A 21,343-nucleotide genomic window follows, 5' to 3' on the forward strand; every position below is an offset into this window, starting at 1 on the left:
TCGGGCCCACTGTTTCGATTTGATTGCGTGGTCATAATAAGGACAAGGAATACATTTTTTAGAGCAAATGTAGATTCCAGACACTCGGAGGAAGGATATTCGGAGTACAAACCGACACAGTCCTGTGTGTAGATTTATAGCTACTGTTAATGAGGCACGGAGTGTTTGGTAGGAAGGAGATACACATAAGAGAGGGTTCATAACACAAGGGAGACACCAAAATGAAGCCTGGAGAGAGAGGTGGAAAACACATGGGCTTAAATTGAGTGCTTAAGAAAAAACTGTATAGTTCTTTAAAAAGTGCTTAGTAAAAGAATAGAAGCTAGCCAGTCAGAGAGATGGTAAATATGCTATTCTCCAGGAGGACAAACACAAGATGGACAAGCTGGGACAAAGAAAGATATAGAATAAGAGGAAAGCAAATGAGAGTGAAATAAAGCCAAGCAATGGTAAGCAGTGAGTGGGCTGTACGCCCTGTGATATCTTGGTAAGCCCACAACAGGTCTTTAGCAAACACAAAGCTTGAGCTGTATGGTAGGCTCAACCTATAAAATGCATGGCAAGAAACTCTGCTATTCTAGGGCAGGTGGATTTTTCTGCTCCCACTTGTCATTCTTTTCTGATTTGATAATATTCTGGAGCCTCCTATTGCAGGTTCCCAACAGACTGCATAGTACTCTATTATCCTAGACAAACCCAGGTCAGACTAAAGCTGTTGTTTGAAGGTTAAATAATTTCACAGTTTCTCTTCCAAATACAAATGCTCCTACTTGAAAATACATTCCATTTTATATTTGGTGCAAAGAAACAGTTTATCAAAAAAGTGCAATAGGTTCATTTGCAAAACATTTTATGTCTCTCTTCTGTATTTAAACATTCTCTTACATTTTAGCTCTCGCCGCCAAACTGCTTTAGCTGTCTGTTGTCGAATACCTATTGCGGACAATGCCAATGCTTACAATGGGCTTTGGGACAGCAAATTAGCTTATCACTGCTTGCTTTTATTGTCATTCTCATTTTTTGTAATTTCTTTATTGGCATTTCAAATTACAAACAAGAAAGCCAGCCATGAACATCGGCAAAAGAGCAGTACACAACTGTGCTGTTCTTACATCCTATAGGCATATTGTGAAGCACTGCACGGGTAGTCCACACGTGCTCCAACTCCCCTCGCAATGCAGGATCCTTATGTATCTCAGGGTGAACATTCTATTGTAACACAAGAGGGAGAGAAGCCGAGGGAGCCCAGAACAATGCAGCATGCTTTTGACAAAAGTAAATATGGACATCAAAGGATTTTCTTGTAATGCCCATCTACCTTTCAAGCATAACCCACCCACCCCACCGGTCCCCATCCCTCCTACATTCAGCCGCCTATGAACCTACAGTCAATGGGGGATCTGTTTATCTCAGTACATGTCGTGAGAGGTCACACTAATCCTGAGTGTCCAACAAGCTGCAACACCGAGCCATACTTCCTGCCCGTTGCTATTGCCCCCCATTAGCCTCTACGGAATTCTCCATTACTGCTTCTACCATAATTCCCCAGGTGAGGTCATCTGCTACCTTGCCATCCCTAAGCGTTTGCCTCATGTGTGCCTCCTCTGCTCAAGTCCATTCAAGTAAATCCCTGCAGTATTCCTCTTGTCTAGGGGTCTAGGGCTGATCCAACGAATCGCTATACGCCGTTTAGCAACTCTTAACCCCAACATTGTAAAGCAGCGACTCAGTTTCTTCTTCAGGTTTTTGGAGAGTAGTCACAGCACACACTGTTTAAGCATACGCAGCATGTCCCAGCCCATCACCCCTTGAAGATGGCGTAGTATCCCAGTCCAATATAGCATGATAACCGGGCATCGACACACCATATGCAGAAAATCTGCCATATTTCCTGCACATCTAGGACAGCCCGGTGATCTGGATGGGTAAATGGTGTGGAGCCTCTTAGGGGAAAGATATGTCATATGCACCATGTTAAATTGAATCAGCTTAAACTGCGCGCTAACGGAGAGCTTTCGCTCAGCTGGATGTATCTTTGGCCAATCCTTAGGCTCCAAAGACTCACCAATATTGCGTTGTCAGATTGCTTCCACCCAAGAGTGGGCAAGTTAAACGTCTGTCTGCGCGGAGCACACGGAAGATGTGAAATGATCTTACGTCGCCCCCCTATAGAAAGATGTGTCACCAGCATCTGTGTAGGCTCATGGGCCTCAGGGAATGACGGCCAGAGCCGTTGGACCGTGGCTACTATTTTAGCATATTTGAGAAACTGTCAGTTTCCCAGCCCTAATGTCTCCATCCCATCTGCCAGGGTTACAAAGCGACCCGCCGGATGCAAATTTGACAACATAATGCACCCTCCTTCCTACCAATGGTCTATTGCCATCGCTCGGTACATCTCTTCAAATGGGCACACTATCCACATATCTAGTTCTGGAGTTTATGGCGCTCTACTTATTACCCACCACACTGCTCTCTCCCAGACCCGGCCCATCTGACCGATAAAATGTGGAAATACATCAGGCATCAGTAGCACCCTCAGCTGGTGACCATCACAAGCACCATATAGCAAGGCCCTGTCCCAGTTATGCTCCCCATCCATCCAATGGAAAGCCTTTTGTAAATGTGCTGCTAAGTAGTAAAGTTCCAGGTCAATGACCTCCATGCTGCCTTTGTCTCATTCTCTCTGAAGGGTTCTAAAGCCTACTCTGCTTCGCCCACCATCCCAAAGGAGCTCCACCAGGAGTTGACCAAACTCCAGGAACACCTTCTTCGGTATCTCATATATGGCGCCTTGCAGCACAATCAAACATCGGGTAAGACCACCATCTTTATGAGTGATATTTTCCCCATCAGGGACAATTTCAGCATGTTCTAAAATGCTATAACAGGTCCCAGATTCGAAATCACCCGGTCCAAGTTTAGGTCATATGTCCACTGTTCTCCATGAGTGACATGAATGCCCAGATATTTAACACTCTACCTGCCATGGTATCCCAACTTACGGCAGCTGGGCAAGTGGTAAACCCCATAGTTGCCCTATGGGAAAGAGGCCGACTTTTATCTATTGACTCGGAGTACAGAGAATTCCCAGAATCCATGCATTACATTGAGTATTATTGGGCCAGACATGTCAGGTTTGCGCAAGTATATCTTAGCATCATCTGTGTATAATGACACCACATGATCTGAGCTGTCACCCCATATGACCCCTATATTCTGAGTCTGTCGAAGGCAACATGCCAAAGGCTCCAACGCCAATGCGAATATTAATGGAGACAGGGGGGTACCCCTGTCTAGTGCCTCTCTACAGTAGGATTTCAGCCGAAACATATCTGCCGGTTCATACTCTCGCCCACGGGTACCCATACAGTAGCTGTATTCATCTAATATAATTGTGCCCCAGCATCGCCCTATTCAGAACCTGGATTTGCCATGCCACCGAATACTTTTCACGGACCAAGCCTATGGAGTCCAGATAGTAGGACGCTGGTGTTTCATAGATGTGTACCTTCCCATCGTGCTGAATATGCAGTCTGGTTAGATACATCCGGCTATACCTTATATTATGCTCTCGCAGTTTTCTCTTGACAGATAAGGTGTTTCGGAGGTCCTGCACCCTCCTTTTGTAGTTAGGGAAATTCTGTATCTTTTTATCCTCATACCTTGGAGGGCTATGGGTGCGCATATGTTGTAATATTATATCACGATCCATATAGTTAAAAATACGGGCTAGCATCTCTCTATGCGGCGCCCCCGGCTTCGGCGCCACTGCCAATGCACTGTGAGCCCTTTCTCTGGAAAGCAATTTTGAAAGGCACTTGGGTTTGAGTGTATTAACAATCTAATCCTCAAGAAAAAGTTCTGCAGAGGGGCCCTCCGCCGTCTCAGAGAAACCAATAAAGCACAGATTATTGCTCCTGGAGCGCCCCTCTGCATCCTTTACATGCTCTTCCACTTGCATCACGGTGCACTTGAGCCCTGCTACCGTGGCTTTAAGGTCCTTGATTTCCATCTTAAGCGTGGCTACATCCTCGTAAGCAGTAGTCACCCATTCCACTACCTTACGTAGGTCAAGGCACAAATGATTCATGTCAATGAACATTGCATCTATTTTTGTAACCTTCGCCTGTCTGGATTCCTGCATTGCGAACAGTATTCAGTGGTGCCCTGTGGGCAGTTGGCAGACACCTGCACCACAGGAACTTCTGGCCCCTTTTCCTGGGGTCCGGCCCAGGGAATATGTACTGCACTATTGTATTAGCTTGCACCACCCTTGACCCTTTGTCTTTCACCATGATGAGGCGCCAGTGGGAGTCAATAAGAAATAGACCTTGGTGGAGCTCATGGAGTTCCACTCCGTGGAATTCCGCAGAGTTGCTGAAAAACTCTGCCAAAATTTGCGGAGTTCCGCGAGCTGCTGGAGTATATTGTTCAGCCACCTCTAGGCTGGTGAAGGGTATCTACCTGCATGATTTGATTGTACAATGTATGTACAAGTTTAAAAAGAAGGTTGTGCCCCTGCATTGTCCAATTTTACCTTTGCTTCCCTCATCTCACCGGTTCCCTTGCCGGCCCGGCACCTCGGCTCCAGTCTCCACTTCGGTCGATCCAGCGCATCTCCCTGCTACCTCGGAGACAGGTTGTTTACTGACTTCACTACTGATGGCACAGGAACTGACTGGTTCCTACAGGAACAATGAAAGAGAGAAAGGACGCCATAAGTAGGCAACACTGCAGGAAATATAGTTGAGTTTTTAGGAGCTGTTAAAGCTGCACCTGTCCGCTCTCTATTTCCATAATTCTGACTCCAGTATGATGACCCTTTCCTGAGTCCACTTTCAATGTCCATGCCCCTGGTTCCTGGAGCTGGATGGAGATTGGGAGAAGCAGGAAAGAATTCTGAGCTCGGGATCAGGAGATGAGCGTTGCAAAGGACGACAGGTACTCCAACCCCTAAAGTTAGATAAGATTGGCAGTGGTACTAGCGTAGGGGTCCCTCTGGCTTAGGACTAAATTGCTACCCTGCCTAACTCAACAATATCCCCTCCCATGCGCAGCAGGGTGAGCCCCTTATCTCTGCTGAATCTGCATAGGGAGGTTCTATTTGGGTGTTGTGTGGAGATTGCAGATGGTTCACAGGTGACAGAGGTGAGTAGCAGCCTCTGAGCAACAAATGAGGGGTGAGTGCCACTGAGTGCACAAGCAAACTCCACTCCGCTGGCGACTGATGGAGATTTGCTGAACTTCGCACTCTAAAGCAGAGCATGGAGTAGCAAATCTCTGCAAACTCCGCCGGCGGAATTGAGTTTGCCTCCCACCCCTAATAACAAAGAGTGAATGAAACCACATCCAGCATATCTCCACCAGGGACAAAAAAGCAGGCAGGCCCAGTGTCTGGGTGCCTGGAGTGTCTCAGCTACTCAGCCAGTCACTGAGCCCAAGAGGCCCGGCCAAACAGTCATGGGCACTTAGGAGTGGGCAAAACACTCCTCCTCTGCTCCTCTGTTATTGGAGCAAAACGATGTCTTTGGGTTACAGACAGTAGCGGCCACCACAAACAAAGGGTGGTGAGGCGGATGGAGGAAATGCGGGAGGGGGGGGTTAGTGATAATATATCTTGTTTTTAATGAACTTACCTGAAGTGCCGGCTGCCTCTGACATTGTGTGCGCAACCTCTCCTCTTCCTGGTCCCGTCAGCCCGTGGGACAGACTCACATCCAATTTCCATGCTGCAGAGCAGCATGGGAATTGGTCTGAGTGGACTAGAAAGATGCTCCGCTCAGACCAGGGAGTATGTGGGGTTTTCCCCGGCCGGCTGTTCAATGCAGTCGGCCAGAGAAACATAAATGCACATGTGCGTTTTGGCCAGCCTGAGAAGGCTGGCTAAAAACATATGCACACTTAGGGAGTGTACATAGCACTCTTCTTCCCCCTCCCATGCCTCAGCCCTGCCCCTCCCTACAGCGCTGGCTCGGAGCCGGCAAATGAAGAATAAAACGATGCTAGAACATCGTTTTATTTTTCATTTGCTGGCTCTGAGCCATGCAGTGGGGCGACGCTCCTCCGCCATTGCAGAGCAGCTGCCACTGGTTACAGTAATTTAATGTCAGTAGTGTATTTTCTTTATACCAATAAGAATTATATTTTCTTTTGATGTGCATTAAAACTGAAAACAAATTCTATACTCCCTCTAAGCATACTTGCCTGCTAGAAAGTACCACTATTGTTCTAAAACAATTATATGCAACAAAAAAAATTATTAAAATATGTTGTTGCACCTGTATAAGTGGCTACGTGTTTTCGTTCTTTTTTATTTGTTTTATCGTTGTAGAAAATGACTGCAATACAAACGTTTTTTAAAAGAATGCTTGCAATAAAAGTTACAAAAAACGCACAAGTTTGCCTAGAACCGACTTCATGGCACGTCCAGTGCTTGTTTGTTTCTTGTTGATGTTTAGCTTGCATGTTCCAAAAATGATCCCCAGCATGAAACCATGAACTTCGCCGCCTCACTCTTTTTGAAGCCTGATAACAACTCCTGAAACACCACACTGTTTATTTATCATCGGCAGGGACAATCTACATTCTACACAAACATTCCTGAGTGTCAAGGCATGTATTGTGTGTGCTCGGGGCTCAACAGAATCTCTTTGTAGTCCGTCACATTGTATGTATCTCTCGGAGAACGTCCCACCCAGGAGCGCATTGTTTCAGCCAGAGGAGGCTTAGCTTGTAACGATGGGCCGGACAAATAAAACACCACAAAGTGTTCCATTATGAGCTGCCGACGGTATCACCCGTGCCCGCGTGGCTAAATATGATAGACTTGCTGTCCCCTTGCTGCTTGGAATGCAGCTACCGCCCACAGCTTTTGTTTGCTTATGACGGGAGATTTGCCGACAGCACGTGCAAGCTTCCTTCCTGCTGAAGCACGAGAGCTTTCACCGCCGCACAGGGCCCATTATACCAGCTGCGTGGCTTTCGTGGCCGTTCGACCATGTTGGAATGGGACAGAAAATAGGCCCGGGCACAAAAATAAAAGTGCACCTCATTAATGAATTAGTTAAAATAAAGAAGCCCATGTATGCATATTGGGGCAGTTTTGAGCTTGTAAAGATAAGTCCTTTGAAAGGTACGGAAGCTTGCATGGATTTTGAGCATGCGGCAGTCAATGTTTTGTTTTAATATCAGGGAAATCAACAGTAAAAGCATCAGACCATAAAACAGACCACATCCAGGCAAGAAAAAAAATGCTCACACACTGACTTGTCAGACAGCTTGTTAGGCCAGTCTGACCCGGCCCTTTATTTGTTAGTTTGATACAAGGTATTGCAGCCCTCAATGTACACATCAATAGGGCTTTAACCCCTTCGCTGCGGCGCGAATTCCGCCGCTGCGCTGGGGGGGTTTGGGGGCAGCACGGTGGCGCGGTGCTCATGACGGAACCGCGCCGTCATGAGTCACGGGCGAGCTGTGCTCATGACGGCGTGGTTCCGTCACAACTCCGCCCACTCTCTATTTCGCCCGCACAGGCGGGGAATTCGAGCCGCGTGGGAGGAGCGGCCGCTCCATGACGGAACCACGCCGTCATGAGCACACGGTGCCCGTGGCTCATGACGGCGTGGTTCCGTCAAGGGCACACAAGGGGTTAATTGGGATGAAAAAACTGGGGGGTCTCTTGAAGGGGCGTGGCCGATGTAATTAAGGGTGTGGCTTAAAAACAAGTAAGGTAAAAATCTGTGCTTAGCATAGTGTGTCGTCCGATCCGATCCAGATATATGATACAACAAGTAACATCATACCTACAACAAGCCATGACTTTGTCAATGGTTGTTAGTTGCATAAGATAAATAAGCAGCAACTATTGCTTGTTGTATATAATATTGGAAACGCTTTCACTTAAAGCCCTGATGACACAACCAAGATGTTGCTGCTCCTACGTTTCAAAAAGATTAGGGAAGTCCAGAGAGAAAATGACTCTCTTTAAAGGATTTCTCTTGCCCTACAACACTCACCTGGCATGACGTCATGCCGTAACTTCTCCACTAGTGAGAAGTGAGCAGTGTGATCACGCGCACATCGATGTGCCTGCTGTCACTGCAGTCCGAAAAAAAACGAACCGGCTGTGCATGGCAGGGCACAAAACAGAGCCCGATAGGGACCCATTTTGAGGCCCACTTTTAAAAAATGCCTGTGCTCAGCACCGGCACGACCCGGCCCACTTAAAGTCCTGCACAGCAACTAGATATCCAAGTGATTTCCTCATTCACCCCTGAGCCAAGTATTGATTTCCGGTTATGCAAGATTGACTCAGTAATTCACTTTTCCGAGGTAGTTCTGTTAAGTGCCATTTCATTGGATGACGATGATCCGTACTATGTGCAGCACTATGAATGAATGAATGAAAGAGCATTTATAGAGCACGCAGCTACTCAGCAGAGTGTCCCGGCGCTAAAAAGACTCTATCAGACCAGCTGCAACCCCTAGAAACAGGAGACCAGGATTTAGTTGCGGAAAAGCCAGGTTTTTAGCATTTTCCTAAAAACGGCTACGTCAGTCACAGTTCTGAGAGTCAGTGGGAGAAGGTTCCAGGCAGGGGCTCCATGGAATCAAAAAGAGTGGCCGCCTATTGGACACGGCGTATCCTGGGGGTGGCTGCCAGGCTCAATGTAGAAGACCTCGAGGTTCTAGGTGGCACATAGTGCGTAGCTCTTCTTCTGAGGTACTCCGCGTCACTTCCGTGTAGGGCCTCGAAGAATAGCGCCAGAGCTTTAAAACTGATCATCTTTTTTACCCTGAGCCAGTGTAATGCCTAAAGGTGCGGGGAGATAGGAGTCCTGGGCTTAAGCAAAAGGACCGCTCTGGCGGCAGCATTCTGGACGGCCTGTAAGCGGTTGGTCAAATACTCCTGGAGGCCCAGGTACAGAACATTGACATAGTCCAGTCTGGAGGTGACCAATGCCTGGACTACGGTCTTCCTGTGCTCAAGAGACAAAAGGGGGTGAAATTTCCTTAGCATCCACAGAAGCCCAAAACAGGTGCCTGCTACCGATTGGACTTGAGATCTCATTGGGAGAGTGCCATCCATCATGATGCCCAGATTTTTCAGAGTTTTGTGCAGAGAGAGGAGGTGACATATCCACGGGCCACCAGCGTTTCCACTCGTCAGCAGGCCGGGAGCCAAAAAAGATGACCTCTGATTTCTCTGGGTTGCATTTAAACTGGTTCCTCCTCAACCACGAAAACACCTTTGAGAGGCAGGTACTGATCTTCTCACCCTCAAAGTTAGCTCCTTTGTCGCAGGTGAAAAGGAGCTGCGTGGCGTCAGCGTAAGAAATCATTTTTATGCCACACGCCTCTGCCAGTGGTGCCAAGGGCGATATATATAGGTTGAAAAGAATTGTGCTCAATATAGAGCCTTGAGGAACTTCCACTTTCAGACTTGGGATGGAGGCAGCAAAGGAAGGGGTCCAGACTTCCTGGCTCCTGTCTTCTAGGAAGGAGGAAAACCATTTCAGAACGATGCTGCCTATTCCAAAGTCCTGTAGCCTGTCCAGGAGTCTAGCGTGAGGAACGGTATCAAAGGCCACAGATAGGTCTAATAAAATCAGAATGGCTTTGCCCCCTGATCCAGCTTCTTCTTGATATGCTTCGCGACCTCTAGTTGGGCGGCCTCTGTACCATAGTTGGCTCTAAAACCCTACTGGCTAGGGTGCAGGAGATTATTTTTTTTCCAGCGTAGTCTGAGATCACTGAATTGACATATTTAGCTAGACCCTTTGTGAAGAACAGCAATAGCGAGATGGGTCTGTAGTTTGCTGACACTGAGGGGTCAGCAGCGGGCTTCTTAAGTTGCGGGAGAATTTTAGCACGTTTCCAAATAACAGGCATATGGCCGGCAGTAAGGAAAGAATAAAGCACCTTATTTGCCACAGGATTAAAGGACGTGTCCACCGTGACCATCAGTTTTGCTGGGCAGGGGTGAGCAGGGGACCTTGACTCCAGACTCTTGATGATATCAAGGGATACTTCAGGTTGTAGCAGAGGAAACTGTATAGGAGCCCGGCTGCCTCTTGAGGAGGGTTGCACCGCCCGGGCTAAATGGTCAGCAGGCTCATGGTCCTCATATGACCCCGTAGAGAAGGAGTCCGGAATAGTCACGATTGTATTGTGAAAGAAAGTTGCAAGTTGATTAGTCCATTCGGGAGAGAGGGGTAAAACCCTAGCAATAGATGAGGGGCGGAGAAGATGGTCATGATTTTAAAGATATCCTTGCCTTTGTTGCTGGACATCTCTATTTTAGCTTTTAGATAGCTTTTTTGGCATGGAGGATTTTTGTATAATGGGCTTTTAAGGCCAGTTTGTACTCAAGTTTATCGTCAGAATATTTTTTTTTACGCCATTTCCTTTCCAGGCGTTTGTGGGTGCTTTTCCTCATTCTCAGTAGCTCGTTAAACCATGGGGCAGAAAGTCTGGCTTTCTTGGGAGTACATGTGGGCATCGGGGCTGACACATCAGCACTGTGCTCCACCCAGGTCTCGAGTTGGAGTGCATCACTCTCAGGATCGTCTGATAGCAGAGGAGTGGAGGTATCCAACGCCTCCTCTAGAGCAGATGGAGAGACTCAGTGGAAAAGTCTTTGAATGTTTGCCCATTTCTTGGTGGGGTCTGAAGACCCCTCCCTGACCTAGAAACCTTGAAACTGATAAGGCAATGATCCGACCACACCACTGGAAGGGGCAGATCCACCTCGAGCTCTGCATTGGGGAGCATTTGGTTGAGGATGTGGCCCTTATTGTGCATAGGGTGGGAGACATAAGGGACCAGGTTAAAGACTGCAAGGGACTCGGTCAGGGAGATGACCCTGGGCTCAATGGGTTTATCCTGATGGATATTGAGGTCACCTAACACCACAAAGTGACTGTATCTGAGGACCTGGTCGGAGATAGCCACGTTAATGGATTTCAGGAAACTGATGCACTAGGCGTCTCGTTTTATGAATCCTGGGTCCAGATCAAAAAACATTTTGGGCTCACTCTTTTAAGGCAGTACTTGCTCCTAACGCCTTATAAAAACAGGATTCTGGAGGTGGTTATGCGTGACAAGAATGTTGGTGCACTTTTGCTGTGTCATTTTATTGTGCTGGCAATATAATGTCTTGCGTTTTTTGTGCTGCTGTCTTTTTGTTCTGCATTCCTGCAATCAGACACAGACGGTACAGGTAAGAACGGTGGGGCGGAGTGGGGTGGTGCGAGGATGTCGACATATGATGGGATAGAGAAAATTAAATAAATAAACAAATAAAACCACTTACCTTGCACGGTAAGTGTTTTTATTTATTTATTTTAATTTGCCTATCCCGTTGTATGTTAACTTCCCCGCCCGCCCCATAGCCCCACCGCTCTTACCTGTATCGACCACACCTAATTGCAATGCAATTTTGTTTTAATGTACTGCAGCTTTTTTGTTGCTTTCTGTTTTGTTGTGATGTGCCATGTTATGTTTTAATTGTGGTGTTATATTGCTTTGTGTATGCTATTGTGTAAGGTTTCGTTATTAACTTTAAAGGCATCAAAAAGTATAGCTCCAATTCTAGCCAAAAGCATCACCGGCTTTTGAAGCACCTTTGAGAAGCCCCAATTTACTCTTTATAAAGTGGCAAAATAACATTGCTCCAACCCTTCAAGTACTGGACACACCAGTCATCCCAAAACTGTGACCCCCGCCAGTGCTCACCTTATGTCATATAGCTCCCGGTCTTTGGTGAGGCAATATTACCCCATATAAATACAGAAAACCTCATTACAAGTTACAGCCTATATTCCACTCCCTGTGGAAACATGTTGTTGTGTAATATTTATCACACTTTCACAGTTTTGCCATGATAACTTCTGGCAGATCAAACCTGCTGAAGTGTATTGGAGGAGAGGCCATGAAAAAAGGCATAACATACAATATAGGGTGTTTTAAAAAATGATTCACCATGTTGTGCCCCATTTTTCTTTTAAAAACTCAGAGTAGGAGTTATTTGCTATATGTGGTACACACCTCACCCTGGTAAATACCTGGTAAATACCCCCACCCTATTCCAACAAACTCATAATGAGGGCTAAAGGGTGCTGCAGTGTCGTATTTACCGTGTTGGTATTCCCTATCTAAACTGAGTTTTTGTGCTTGGAATGCTAGGTTAGAGCATTGTACAACCAATACTGTAGTTTTTCCTCTTTACAAGGTTTCTCCCCTCTGTTTACATCTTTCCTATTTTTTCCCTGGGGAAAAATTATATTGGATCTGCCGTAAATCCAACAGAACAGACTCAATCCAGTTCATGCCTGATACTGGATTCACAAGGGCTCAGGGTGAGTCCCTTAGAAATGACTGTAGTCCCTTCTAAAGCGCTACTTAAAAGGAAGTTGAGTGTTTATAAAAAAAGGGCTGGTACATGAGCTTAATTGACATGTGTAATGCTATCTGCGCACATGTTCATGGTATACACAAACACTGGTGGTTTACATCAATTTTCCTGACACTGCACTGACTTAGCAAAGTTCAGGTTAAGAAAATGTGTAATACTGTTTTTTTAGGTTGAAGCTTAGCAGATAGCACAGCTTTCTGATTTGCTAAAGAAATCTTGGGGGCGTTCAGAAAGCTTCCCTGGAAATGTATTCTGCCTGTTGCTTGCCATTCGCTTTGTGAGTTGTAACTCACATTTTCCGGCTGTCTCTTTGCTGGCTTAATTTGGTTGAGTCTGTTCAGCTTGAGTTCGTCCCTCCCAAGGAGCAACGCCTTTTCATACTACCTCTCCTTGTATTCTTCCACAAGTGCTCCTTTCTGTAAACTGGCCTGTAAATATTGTTCTTATCTTGCCACATTGCTGTGCAATTCAAAGACAGAGGTCAAATGTCAGGATCTATCTCCCGAGGGAGCTTGGTGTTTACTTTTTTTTCTCTGACTTCAAATTGAGAGGATTTAAGTGACAATCTTGCTGGATACTGGGGGGTAGGAAAGGGTTTTTTACTAGAACATAGCAATATTAAAAAGGAACTGCGCATGTATTTCAGAATATAACACAAACAGGAAAACACAAATAAAGCTTTTTTTTTATTCTGAAGTGTATTTTAAACAAATACTTTAATAAGATCAAAACAAATCAGATACACCACGTAATGCCATTTCCACACATTATTATTTGTGCAGTGTATACTTTTATCAGTGAAATTGTATTTCTGTGCAATGTGTAATGGTCGTTTGAATTGAAAATGTGTTGTCTGTAATGGCAGTGAGCTAGCACACCATGAATACTCCACTTTATGCCACTCCATGCTACTCTGCACCACTCCACGCCACTGCACTCTACTCTGCACCACTCCACTCTACGCCACTCCACTCTGCACCTCTGTACTCTACTCTGCAAGTCTCTACTCTTGGACAATGCACTCTAAGTCACTGCACTCTACACCAATCCAGTCTAGGGCACTCTGCTCTACTCTGTACAACTTCAATCTATGCCGCTTGGCAAAAAACTACACTCTATGCCACTGCACTCTATACCAATACACTCTACTCTAATGCACTCTACTCTGTACCACTCCACTCTAGGCCCCTGCACTGTAGGTTAATCCATTGTAGGCCACTCTAATCTAGTTTGCACCACTGCGCTCTACGCCACTGCGCTCTACACCACTTTACTCTACGCCACCACACTCTGTGTCACTCTACTCTCCGCCACTGCTCTCTACCCTGAAACACTCCACTCTAAACAACTACACTCTACTCTGAAACAATATACTCTATGCCCCTACACTCTATGCCTCTCTACTTTATTCTGCACGACTCCACTCTATGCTACTGCACTCTACACAACTCTCCTCAAAACCACTGCACTCTACACCACTGTGCTCTACACAACTGCTCTCTGTGTTACTGCACTTTACACCACTTAACTCTTTTCTGCACCACTGTACTCTATGCCACTGCTCTCTATGGCACTCCACACAACACCACTGCACTCTACGCTAATACACTCTACGCCACTCGACATCACTGCATGCACCACTTTAATCTGCGCTGCTGCATTATATGCCGCTGAATTCTATGCCGCTGCACTCTATGCCACTACACTCTACAACAGTCCACACTACTCTCCCCTACACCATTCCTCTCCACTGCACTCCACTGCACTCTACTCTTCTCTACACCACCCTACTCTACACCACTGCAATTTACACCAATGCACTATACTCCAATGTTCTCTACTCTGCACCACTGTACTCAATGCCACTGCACTCTACACCACTCTACTCTACACCACCCTACTCCACACCTCAGCACGCTATACCACCCTACTGTGCAAAAGTGCACTCTACACCACTGAACTCCACGTCACTCTACTCTGCACTACAGCATTCTATGCCAGTGCACTCTACGCCACTGCACTCTGCAGCACACGACTCTTTGCCACTGCACTCTACTGCACTATATTCTACTCCTCACAACTCTACGCTACTCTACTCTGACTACTCTACTCTGCTCTGCACCAATGTACTATACGCCACTGTCTTCTATGCCACTGTACTCTTCTCTGCACCATTCCGCTATGCACCACTTTACTTTACACCACTGCATTCTACTATGCTGCAATGTACGCTGCTGAATTCTAGGCCGCTGCACTCTACGCCACTATATTCTGGAATGCTCTACGTCAATGCACCTCACGCCAGTCCACTCTACTCTACCTCACTTCACTCTATGCCATTCTGTGCAACTCTACTCTATGCCACTCCACTCTATGCCACTCCAATACACGATACTCTATGCCCCTACACTATATGACACTCTACTCCACTCTTCTCTATTCCACTCTACAACACTCCATGCAGCTCTCCTCTACAACACTAACCATTAGCCATGCTGAACGGCAGTCGCACTGGAGTACCACATGATTATAAAATACATTGGCAAAGCCTATAGCTCTTGCATAGGCAAGACCTATTGTTTTTTTTTGCCAATGCTGGTTCTTAATTTTGATTGCATTTTCTTTCCCTTTAATTCACATGGCAATACGTTCTGGACATATCTCATTGAAAATATATCATTGCATGTTCCAACACTTCCTTCACCACTCACTCGTAGTTCATTCGGCTGTAAATGAAGTGCCCCAATAGATAGGGAAATGCATTCCCATATCCCCAGATATCCGTGACTCTCCAGCCAGTTCCTACTTTAGGTCTGATGTTCATTGTATTCGGCTTGGTGTCATTCGTGACCATATCGTGACTGTTTCTGGGCCACAGGCCTGCTTGAAATGTGCCTCTATAAAAGCGTTCTCTTTGGGCCAACTATATATACTTAAACCCCCCCAAAACCTCAACAACCCATTTCCATCGGACTTGGAATTATGTGGCATTTGACATCTATCTGCTGGGCTGGCTATTTACACTCGTCAGGCAAAGAGGTGCTTCTCCAGGGCCATTTCTCACTAAAAACATATTTTAGGCAACTTCTGTTGGAAGAACGGCTGTTAATGTATGACTCGGAGCACCGCCGGACTTGATTGATGTTGCGTCTTAGAGGTGCAGTCGGGCTATTAACAGCCCGCGCGCCCAGCTCCGGTTGAAACTGACTGAAACTGGGCCCACGCGCGGGCCTAGGGCAGACCTGTTGCTCCAGTTTATGAAACTGGTGCTGTTAGCCGGACTGGTTTTCATCAGTTCTTTATGCAATGTACCACGAGAAAAGAAAGCAGGAAGCTGCAAGGAACATTCTGTGCAATGGGTAAGTGCATTCCACGGGATGCTGTGCTAAGTTTATTGTGCTGTTATACTTGCACTTTGTAATGTAAGGATCACCTCGGCAGTGATGACCCAAAAACGCGCTGCCAATTTTTTTAATAAGCAAAACATACTGTTATGCATTTCGGGGTTGAACTTTGGGGCTAAGGTACGGTTCTGGGATGTTTGGTGGCCAAAGCACAAAGGGAATGTGCGAGGCCCCTCTAATTTTCATACAACGTGACACAATCAGGGCTGTTAGCATCTCACTAGATGCCCCTACTCCTGAAACTGCTTTGTGCAGACCCCACCTGGGCTGCTGCCACTCCCTCTCAGCCACCTACAAGCCATTTACAGCTTATACAGGGCTGAGGGTGTGAGAGTTGCTTTTCAATATGGGGGGGGGGGGAGGCGCTAAACTGCAGTAGGTATCTTGCGGCATCTTTGTGTGGAGCCTGTGCCTCTGTGTGGGCTGCCGGGCAGGAGGTCTAATTGCAGGACAAACCTGCAGACAGTGTCTCCTTGCAACTGAGGCCATAGGAGGCGCCGCTCACTACACCATAGCAGTGAGACCCTGGGGAGGGGCCCCTTCCTATGTGTCCAATTGCAACGAGTCCCCTTTCTTTCAATTGGAAAGCCAGGAGGCACAAGCGCGCCGGTTGCCTGTGCCACTGTGTGGCACTGGCAAACATGCCGACTCAAAGAACAATCTCACAGTGTGAGTGAGGAGGGTGCGGAGCCTCCTGACGAGAAGTACTTACCAGGCACTTTTGAATCCGACCCCGCCTCCAAGCCCCCTTCTCCCTAAACATAAAAGCTTCGTGTCGATGCCCCGGTGTATTTCCACACACCTTAAGGAATGTCGGCACTTCAAAGCCTCGGGAAATGAGCTGGAAAAAAGCTTGTTTCCCCTGCCATCTTGTGATATCGGCTCCTCTCTGGGAGACTGTGTAATGGGAGCCGATATCATGTGTCACACGGTGGCACCGTGTGAATTGGCAGGTATGCACTGGTGCAGGATGCCAAGTTGCCCTGTTGGGGCTTCCACCACTTTGAGCATTACATGGGGCGCTGTGTTTGAGAGAAGGCTGATGCCGTCCCACCTTCTAGTCATTTTGGCTGAGAAGTGTCTGGATTCTCTTACATGCACACACATTGGTTAGTGCTTGGGGTGTATTGGGGCTATGGTATTTGGGGGTTGAGGTTGGGATACTGCATTAACCTTCCTACTTATGCAATTTAATTGTGGGATTGTATATAGCAGAGAAAACTGATTTACCTATCAAGGTTTTGGCAGAGAAACATACTCAACACTTACAATAACTCACTATGGTAATAACAAGCTACATGTAAATAATAAATATTTTTAGACATCTAGTACATAGAAATATGAAACTCAGCATCACCCAGTTAGTTAAACTCAGAAGGATGAGATTTTTAGCCCATCCAACCAGGGATTTCAAACTACTTGCCCAGATCTCTGTAGAAAAGGAGTTAACTTACTCAGTTTACATAGTGTACCATTCACAAAGTGAAAAGAGACTGAGCAAGACGTAAAGCCCCCCGTGCATTGGATGCGAGGGTATGGACAACCTTCCTGGAGGGTGTCATGTCAAGATGTACCCATGCCATTGAAAGGTATGCAGCAAAGTCATCTTCCTCAATATTCTTTGCTGATTTTTTGTGTGCTATTGGTTCAAGTCAAGTAACTCAGCGGCGCTGTGCCAGGAGTGAAGACACGGTGCCCACAACTTAATAGCCCACCACCAAGAGTAAGCAGGCATGCAAAGTAAATCTAGATAGTCTCAAACTACCGCTGTGATTGGTGCACTGTGGTGTCCAGGACCCAAAGAACAGTTCAGGAGTCGTTAGCAGGGACCAAACTTGTTCAGGGTCTTAACTAGTAGAGTGCAATAAGCGCAGTCATCTAGAAATAGGATGCAAGCACTCAATATATGTAAATAAATGTGAAGCATGTGTTGCAAAAACAACTGCTTATGATCACAGTTTCCTAATATTGCAGGTGTAGATGAGCTCTGAGCACCCGATGGATTCATTGGTTTGCACTAGGGAGTGGGGGCAGGCAACGGGTCATCTTGGTTTAGATTTAGGACACAACTAGCCCAATAGTACACAAATAGCAAGACCATAAGACAGCTTGAATTTGTGAAAGATTAAATTACTTTCTACAGGCTACATTTCAGTGCCAGTCAGTGGGCTAGTTACAAAATGAGCAGAGAAGGCTTGACAGTAGTAGGCCTGGGCGGAGTTCACACGAGGAACTCCGCAAAGCGACCATAAAAACTCTGCCCCGCTACACGGAGCTCTTAAAGCAGCGAAGTGCATTAGGTCACGCCCTTCATGCTGATTTTTAGCAGCGGGTGTATGTTCCACGCTGGAAAATCAGCAAGAACGGCACCATGCGCAGCGCAAGAGGGCGCTGCTTCGTTCTGCAACTCATGAAGATGTTCTACTCAAGTGGCAGCTTCCTCAACGTGAATGGAAAGTTTCTCAACGCAAGCGGTAGTGGCCATCTGGGACCACCCGTGTTGAGGAATCTCGCCGGGAGGTGATGTGGAGTAAGATTTTCCTCACTTGCCGACTTGCTATATCATTCTCCTGTCGGCTGGTGCTGCAATGGTCCAGCTTGACGTCAAGATAGATGCAAAATTCTGGCTGTGACGGATCAAAACATATGAGGAACTGGCTGGAAGCCAAGTCATGATCAAAATCCATCCACCTTCAAAATTCATTTGTCAGCACATCAGGGAAGGGGGACATAATACTCATGTTTTCCAAGGCCTATTCCAGAAATGGGGGGTGGAGGGGGAGCAAATGGCCACTGGGATATGGTTTGGGAAGCCACAGGCCAAACAGTGGTGAGACAGACAGCCAAACTGGTCTCAGCCAATCCATTGTTCCAGGGCAGGCCCCTGGGTTGAATGTACATTGTATCTCAGGAACCAGGGGAGTTTAAAACTCCAATGTGCAGGCTCCGGGGACTGCAGCAATGACAAGGAGCTAGAATGTTCATTAATTAATGGAATCACCATCTTCTGTGATAGGCAATGTATCCTCCCCGAGTACACCATTCATGAAGCAAAAATTCTTGTGGCATAACATTTGGCAACACACCCCACAACCAGTGGGAGAAGACGATAGCTACTGGAAACTACAGCTTTTTTTTTACAGGGTCGGGAAATTCATCTCCTAGGGGCCCTAGCAAAGAGGCCTGTACCCAGGGGCATCGTAAGGATTTTGGGGGCCTTGGGCCAAACGTATTTTGGGGGCCCCTGTAGGGGCCAGCTTTTAATTTGAAATCCAGTTTCAGCTCTTTCAATGCCTTCTTTGACCAGGTCACTGAGTGCACTTGCGCACTCGTTCAAATTCAAAATGTGTTTACATCTAATATTCAGGGATAGTGACAATATTGTTGCACAACAGCAGCTCACTAATATTACTGCAAATAATCTCTCAGACACCCTCCCATTTCTCATATGAGAGGTCATGTTTTGGTTCTAAAAGATTTCTGGATGTAGTATAAAACATCAACACAATGTTACTCTAAAAAATGTCTGTAACAGACACACACATCACCCACATTAAAAATACATTAAGAGAAAACGGTATTTAAAACGATCTGTTTAAGAATTATTCAAGGTCATCAGGGAAAGAGACTATAGAACAGGGATGGCTTTATCAAGTGGCCCCTGAGAGGCTGGGGCCCTGGGCCAGAGCCCACTTTGCCCATATGCCTTAAAACATCTCTGCCTGCACCTATGACCTATGATGATCAATCACTGTCACCACCCATCATTCTCCACACAACCAACAGGGGGCAGTAGCAACCCTCCACTATGGGTGTGATGTACTCTCCAGCAGAGTCTTGAGTTTGGATAAGCAACAATCCAAAACAACGTGGAGCTCCACCACTCCTGGAAGAAAAACTCAACACGTTAGGGGCCAATGCAGCGCTGAAATACATGACATTGTTAGAGTTGACATCAATGAGTACAAACCGGAAAGACCAGAAAACATGACTCTACACTACTGGTCTGAAACAGCAGCTCACCAAGGCGTCGGAATGAGGAACTGTGCACAGCCCAGACATTTTTACGAAGTCCCATTCACATAAACCAGCATTTAGAGCTAACTGCCCTCCTGGTTTTTGCTAGGTTTTTCCTGGCAAAACTCGGGAGGCGCAATTTGCACTTTTAACCTCTTCCATGCTCATGACGAGCCCAGCTCGTCATGAGTCACAGTGGAGCTGTGCTCATGAGGAGCCGGGCTCGTGATAACGGCCGCGGTCCGCCCACGCGCAATTGATTCCCCGCCTGTGCGGGCGAATTAATCAGTGGGCGGAGTCGTGACGAGCCCAGCTCGTCATGAGCACAGCTCCACTGTGACTCATGACGAGCTGGGCTCGTCACGAGCACCACGGCGCCACGACCCCCCCACCCCCGCACCGTGGGGGAATTACCCCCGCAGCGAAGGGGTAATTCTGCCTTTTAATTCTGGTGCGGGTGCCCAAAACAGGATTACAGCCCTAATTTTAATCACTGGTTATGTAATCGTGAAAATCCAACGAAGGGGCCTTCAAACCACACTGAGAACTCCTGAGTCCTACTTACCCCATCAGGCTCAGAGAGTGAGACATGGACATTGAATGTAAGCATGCTCATGCCTCTGTGGCATCCTGTCCGTCCTCGTCATCAGACTAAGTGCCGTTGCACAGTGTGAGCTTGGGCATGGCACCACTGAAGTCCCAGGTTTACATCTCTTTCATGAAGTGCACAAGCATATCACAGATCCCATCAGTAGGTTCTGAGGTGTCCAGCACAGGGCGTAAAGGAGTACCAGGTCTGGAATTGACAATTGTTAACTGTATTTCTGCCCCTGCGATGGGCAGTTATTACTTTTAAGCCAGAATTGGGAATAACACGGGTAGTCCTTTCCACATTTCCCCCCACTTTTTTGGGCCCCTTTCTTCCCACTAATTCCACCTGCTTTCAGAAGTAGCGATAAAGGAGTCCTTACCGGGTGCAAGTCTAGACCTGGTAAACTCATATTTATGCAGGTTGATTATTCCTGAGGAGATACCACATGTAGAACTTGTATTGGGCCCTTAAAGGGAGGGTCAATTCTTATATCCATTCAACAACCCTTATTACATGCTTAGACTTAGATGCACCCTCCATTTGGTACTGTGTACTTGCCATAACTATTTATGTAGATAGTGTTTCATATATTTGCTTTTTTATCTTTAAATTATGCTTTCCTTCCACGTGTATGATGGAGAGTAATAAATATAATCTTTCATTTCATGCCTCTCTGTCAAGAGTGTTACATTGCTGATGTTTTGTCGTTGGTCCATAGCATCCTGCTGCTCTGTATCAAAGTCTAGCGGGTATCAAAAGATGGCAACAGGCAATGTGGCTTTCTGTACCATCAGATCATCAGATCTGCAGCACCACAGCTTATGAGCAGCAACATATGTCTGAACCTCACACACCTCAACCAACATCTTGGCAGGATGGACCATTTCTGACTCGATAGGGGGCAAAGCTGTT

At 46.6% G+C, this 21,343-nt stretch overlaps 2 long non-coding RNA genes across 2 annotated transcripts in view; both read left to right on the top strand.

The window, feature by feature from the left end:
- Positions 1-2,752: 2,752 nt before the first annotated feature.
- Positions 2,753-21,343, top strand: part of LOC146820809 (uncharacterized) — a 144,682-nt gene continuing 126,091 nt past the window's right edge. Inside the window, exon 1 of the long non-coding RNA XR_014962626.1 lies at positions 2,753-2,816. This is a non-coding gene — a long non-coding RNA (uncharacterized LOC146820809). The remainder of the gene's footprint in view (positions 2,817-21,343) is intronic.
- LOC146820810 (uncharacterized) overlaps positions 15,728-21,343 on the top strand; it is a 47,751-nt gene continuing 42,135 nt past the window's right edge. The window contains exon 1 of the long non-coding RNA XR_014962625.1: positions 15,728-15,777. This is a non-coding gene — a long non-coding RNA (uncharacterized LOC146820810). The remainder of the gene's footprint in view (positions 15,778-21,343) is intronic.

Source organism: Triturus cristatus, chromosome 6 (genome assembly GCF_964204655.1).
Source record: "Triturus cristatus chromosome 6, aTriCri1.1, whole genome shotgun sequence".
In the NCBI taxonomy this organism is placed as follows: domain Eukaryota; kingdom Metazoa; phylum Chordata; class Amphibia; order Caudata; family Salamandridae; genus Triturus; species Triturus cristatus.